This window comes from Phodopus roborovskii, unplaced genomic scaffold, assembly GCF_943737965.1.
Source record: "Phodopus roborovskii unplaced genomic scaffold, PHOROB, whole genome shotgun sequence".
Classification (NCBI taxonomy): domain Eukaryota; kingdom Metazoa; phylum Chordata; class Mammalia; order Rodentia; family Cricetidae; genus Phodopus; species Phodopus roborovskii.
In genome coordinates this window covers 41,337-47,601 of record NW_026126164.1, presented here as the reverse complement: position 1 = coordinate 47,601, position 6,265 = coordinate 41,337, and the positions used below count along the sequence as shown (strand labels likewise).

At 38.0% G+C, this 6,265-nt stretch overlaps 1 pseudogene; it reads left to right on the top strand.

Moving 5' to 3' along the window:
* Positions 1-3,881: 3,881 nt before the first annotated feature.
* On the top strand, positions 3,882-5,845 carry LOC127218550 (60 kDa heat shock protein, mitochondrial-like; annotated as a pseudogene).
* Positions 5,846-6,265: the final 420 nt, after the last annotated feature.

Here is a 6,265-nt window from a genome sequence, read left to right as displayed (position 1 = left end):
TTTATATTCGTGTCTTTTTTCTTTTTAATAGAAAATGGGTTTTCATTTTTGTTTTTAAATATAGATTCCAGATCATCATAGCAAGGATACTGTGATGTAAGGAACTTGGTGTGGCTAGTCTTATCTATAATCAAGAAAAAAGGTAAATATATGAATGCCTATCTTCTAGTGCTTAGCTAGCCTTTTCATCCATAAACCACAACCCCCTACTTGATGAATCTTTGAAAAAAAAAACTTTTTCATCTTGTAAGCTATGTCTTCATTTTGGTGTCCGTCTTCTTTTCTGTTCAAATCTTTTCATTTGTTTGTTTCATATGCTCCTACTTGTCAATTTTGGGGATTATTTTCTGCACCAATATAGTCCTTTTCAAAAAGTACTTGTCTTTGACTATATTTTGAAGTATTCTGCCCATTTTTTTTTTCACTAGAAGTCTCAAAGTTTCTAGTATTGCCTTCAGGCTTTTGCACTGATTTTTAGTGTAGGATGAGAGATATAGAAAGTAAATATGAGAATAGATTTTATTTTTGTATGTGTGTATCACTGTCCCTACACCATTTGTTGCTGTTTCTTTTTTCCATTACTACATGTTTTTTGACATTGCCATCAAAAACTAGGTGTCTGCAGCTCTGTGGATTCATTGGCCTATGTGTTTGTCTATGTGTTTGCATTTATGTTTGGCTAAGAATTTCTTTGGCTATCTCTTATTACTAAATAAGGCTTCTAGTTGGTCAAGGGGGATCCGTGGAAATTCCCAAATATTTTAGGCTGATGCTGAGACAAAGATTATTCTCTACAAACTGACAGTAGGGCTCCATTGCCAAAGACAATGTCCACATAATTCATTGACATGGAGAAGTTGAGCTGGTGCCTACATGAAGCCTTCAGCCCTCCATTCTACTCTCTTTAGTGTGGGGAGATACTCTGCAGGCTAGTAAAAGAGGAACGTAAAGACCAACCCATCACAAAAATATTTGATATACAATCTGTCCTGGCTGCCAGATATCCTAGGACAATGTTGACACAAAATTTGTGGGAAGAAGTAAACAATAGCTGATTTTACTTAATGCTTACTCCACGAGATGGAACCCATACCCAATATTTCATGGGTAACTAAGATCCTGATTCTAGATAGCTCAGAGACATTGGGCAAAACCAAACATTACTGCTCTAAAAAATAAAGTAATAATAAAAGACTCCTAATGATATTTTGTTATACTCATAGATCATTGCCTTATTCAGCCTCCAGCAGATAGGAACAAATGCAGACACCAACAGTCAGATATTTTGGAGAGAGAGAGAGAGAGAGAGAGAGAGAGAGAGAGAGAGAGAGGAGGGCATAGAGTTCTTGGAACACATAGCTCTAAATACAATGTCTCCATCATCTCTCCTCTTCAAGCATGGTGAATCCTGTAGAACACCTCAGAAGAGGAAGAAGAAAGAGCATGAGACCCTGAGGGGATGGAAGACACACATGAAAAACCAAAGCCCTCTAAATAAACATGAGCAAGTCTCATATGAACACAAAGTGACTGAAGCAGCTACCATAAGCGCCTGCCCCAGATAATTTGCATGTATATTATAGCTTTCAGCTTACTATTATTTTATACACACACACACACACACACACACACATTTTATTTTACATATTAATCCCAGTTCCCTCTCCCTCTCACCCCTTCCCACTCTCCCACCCCAACCCCCCCTCACTTCATGGGGAGGGTGATGCCTTCCTGGAGGGGTCATCTAAATCTGTCAAGTTATTTGAGTAGGGACTAGGACTCCCTCCTATCTCTAGGCTAAGGGAGTATCCCTCCACGAGGAATGTGCTCCTCAAATCCTTTCATATACAAGAGATACATCCTGGTTCCACTGTCAGAGGTCCCTTAGACTGCCCAGGCCTTCTAACTGAGACACATATTCAGGGCATCTGCATCTGAGTCGATACAATCCTGTTTTCCCAGCTATCAGTCTGGGGGTCCATAAGCTCCCCCTTGTTCAGGTCAACAGCTTAGTATTATTTTTGGACTCCTAAATATGTGAACGAGTAGATCTCTGATTCTTGTACCTTTACTTTGGGCTCTTTCCTTTCTGTTTGTTTGCCTTGTCCAGTCTCAACGTGATGATATTTGTTTCATCTTATTGTATTTTATTTTGTCATGTTTGGTTGCTTTCTCTTAGAAACCTGTTCTTTTCTAATGAAAAACATAATTGGAGTGAATCTGGTGGTGAGGAGGACGTGGGAAGGGTAGAGGGAGGGGAAACCATTATGAGGATATATTGTATGAGAAAAGAATCTATTTTTAATTAAAGGATTATTAACAAAATCCCACACATCTAACAATGATCACACCTTGAATGCGTTTTTAAATATGGCTTAGCTTCCAGGTGCTTATGAACAGAACAACTGAGAAAAACCTTAACAAGAAAAAACTTGTCAGTATTTTATGTAACTTACATTAAAATACTAGTTTTAGATGTGCTTTGAAGTGAAGTCTAGTAAAACAAAAGAATCCCTTACTATTTTTTTAAAGGATTGGTTTGGCTCTACTGGGACTTTTATGTTTCTGCATGAATTTTAGGGTTGATTTTCCAGTTTCATGAAAAAAGACATTTGAATTCTGCTAGAGTCTTTGAATCTGATGATGACCATAACTTTTCTCCCCATATCAACTCTTCTGATCCATCATCACAAATACCTTTCCAACTTTCATGGTTTACTTTAAATTCCTGAAGCTATTGAGAACGAGATATTTTTCCTAACATGATGCATTCCTACTTAGATGTCATACATTCATGTATTCTTCACAACACTTAGTTTTTTCCTTTACTCACATGATTGAATCTGTCTGTATTCCTCTTATGTGCATATTATTCCTTTAGTTATCTTTTGCTGTGCTGACTTTAAAGATCTTGAACAGCTTTATTTTTGTGCATGACTTGAAATGTCCTTATTTTTCTGTCTTCAAAAGAGCATGCCTGGATTTCTTAATATTGGATGTTATTTACTTTCAAGGCTTGAAATAGATCATTCTATGCTTCTTTTGGACAATACCAGAAATCACATAAGACCTGATTTCTAGAGAAGAGTTATAGGCAGTAGAATTATAGGCCATGAACAGCTGCTGACAGAGGGGATTCAGTGTTCTTCATGGACAAACAACTGATAGGCAACAATAAATGGACTCAGAAAATTTTATTTATCTGTCTGTCTACCTGTATGTACTTACATATACATCTATCTGTCTATGTATGTATGCATGCATGTATCTATCTACCTATCTACCTATCTATCGATCTATCTATCATCTATCTATCTATCTATCTATCTATCTATCTATCTATCTCACAATACTTGAAGAAGCCATGAATTTGAAGAGGGGATTAATATCTAAGGAGTTAGTAAAGGGAGACGGATGGGTAAAAATGATTCAAATATAGTAATCATGCATGAAAATCTCAAAATCACTATGCCTCTGCTGAATATGTATAGATGTTATTAGTTTTAGGTACTCCAAACCTTTATAGTATTTGAACTATTTATGTGACATTTACATTGTGCCAAATATTTTAAGTAATTGAAAGAATGCAAAGTTTTTGGGAGGATGCACAAATTTTATGGAAATATCATGCCACTTAATATCAAGGGCATTTGGGATTTCTGCATAAGTAAGGGTCATGGAACCAATCCCTACAGCTACCAATTGATGCCTCATTTAGTATGCTTTTTCTTATATATGCACATTTAAGGTATAGCTTTATTTATAAATTATCTAGAGTAAGAAAAATTTTAAAATAACCAATAGAATAATTATGAGACTAGCCCTCACTCGCCGCCGATGGCCTGCTTCGCCTCGTGCGCTCTCGCTGCAGCCCTGCAGAAATGCTTCAACTACCCACAGTCCTTCATGAGATGAGACCAGTGTCCCGGGTGCTGGCTCCTCATCTCACTCAGGCCTATGCCAAAGATGTTAAATTTGGTGCAGATGCTCGAGCCTTAATGCTTCAAAGTAGACCTTTTAGCCGATGCTGTAGCTGTTACAATGGGGCCAAAGAGAAGAACGGTGATTATTGAACAGAGTTAGGGAAGTCCCGAAGTAACAAAAGACGGGGTCACTGTTGCCAAGGCAATTGATTTAAAGGATAAATATAAAAATATTGGAGCTAAACTTGTTCAAGATGTTGCCAATAACACCAATGAAGAGGCTGGGGATGGCACCACCACTGCTACTGTTCTGGCACGTGCTATTGCCAACGAAGGTTTTGAGAAGATCAGCAAAGGGGCTAATCCAGTAGAAATCCGGAGAGGTGTGATGTTGGCTGTTGATGCTGTAATTGCTGAACTGAAAAAACAATCTAAGCCTGTGACGACCCCTGAAGAAATTGCTCAGGTTGCTACAATTTCTGCAAATGGAGACAAAGATATTGGAAACATCATTTCTGATGCAATGAAAAAGGTTGGAAGCAAGGGCGTCATCACAGTGAAGGATGGAAAAACACTGAATGATGAATTAGAAATTATTGAAGGCATGAAATTTGACAGAGGATATATTTCCCCATATCTTATTAACACATCAAAAGGTCAAAAATGTGAATTCCAAGATGCCTATGTTCTGTTGAGTGAAAAGAAAATTTCTAGTGTCCAATCCATTGTACCTGCTCTTGAAATTGCTAATGCTCATCGGAAGCCCTTGGTCATAATTGCTGAAGATGTTGATGGAGAAGCTCTAAGCACACTTGTTTTAAACAGGATAAAAGTTGGTTTTCAGGTTGTAGCAGTCAAAGCTCCAGGTTTTGGGGACAATAGGAAGAACCAGCTTAAAGATATGGCTATTGCTACTGGTGGTGCGGTATTTGGAGAAGAGGGGCTAAATCTAAATCTTAAAGATGTTCAAGCTCATGACTTAGCAAAAGTTGGAGAGGTAATTGTCACCAAAGATGATGCCATGCTTTTGAAAGGAAAGGGTGACAAAGCTCAAATTGAGAAACACATTCAAGAAATCACTGAGCAGCTAGACATCACAACTAGTGAATATGAGAAAGAAAAGCTGAATGAGAGACTTGCTAAACTTTCAGATGGAGTGGCTGTGTTAAATGTTGGAGGAACAAGTGATGTTGAAGTGAATGAGAAGAAAGACAGGGTTACAGATGCTCTCAATGCTACAAGAGCAGCTGTTGAAGAAGGCATTGTTCTAGGAGGGGGCTGTGCTCTGCTTCGGTGCATCCCAGCCTTGGATTCATTAAAGCCTTCTAATGAAGATCAAAAATTAGGTATAGAAATTATTAAAAGAGCACTCAAAGTTCCTGCAGTGACAATTGCTAAGAATGCAGGTGTTGAAGGATCTTTGATAGTTGAGAAAATTCTGCAGAGTTCCTCGGAAGTTGGTTATGATGCTATGCTCAGAGAGATTGTGAACATGGTGGAAAAGGGAATCATTGATCCAACAAAGGTTGTGAGAACTGCTTTACTGGATGCTGCTGGGGTGACCTCCTTGCTAACTACAGCAGAAGCTGTAGTGACTGAAATTCCTAAAGAAGAGTAGGACCCTGGAATGGGCGCAATGGGTGGAATGGGAGGGGGTGTGGGAGGTGGCATGTTCTAATTCCTAGAATAGTGTTTTGTTTGCCCTTATCAATGAACTGTGACAGGAAGCTCAAGGCAGGTTCCTCAGCGTTAACTTCAGAGAAGTCACCTGAAGAAAATAACTGAAGAGAAGGCTGGCTGATCATTATAACCATCAGTTACTGGTTCCCATTGACAATATATAATGGTTTACTGCTGTCATTGTCCATGCCTACAGATAATTTATTTTGTATTTTTGAATAAAGACATTTGTACATTCCTGATACTGGGTGAAAGAGCCATATACCACTGTCCTGCTTTCAACTTAAACCCCTGAGGCAGTTCTGTTCTGTTACAGTCAGGATTGTAGTGCTGTCACCAGGTGAGTTCAGAAGCAGCCTCTCTGTGGAGAGTGAGAATAACTGTGTACAAAGTAGAGAAGTATCCAATTATGTGACAACTTTTGTGTAATAAAATTTTGTTTAAAGTTAAAAAAATAACTATGAGACTATAAAATTATACAAAACGTTACTTGATTTATTATCACTTATCCAAACATCAATATCTTCAAAATAAAAGCTCACTGCTTGAAGCTGTAAAAAGTGAAATCATGGGAAAGTGGGAATGTACTGATTCTGTTTGTTCTCAAATGCACTGTTCTGAGAAGTTTATTTCTCATATTTTGTACAAACTTTTAAACAAAA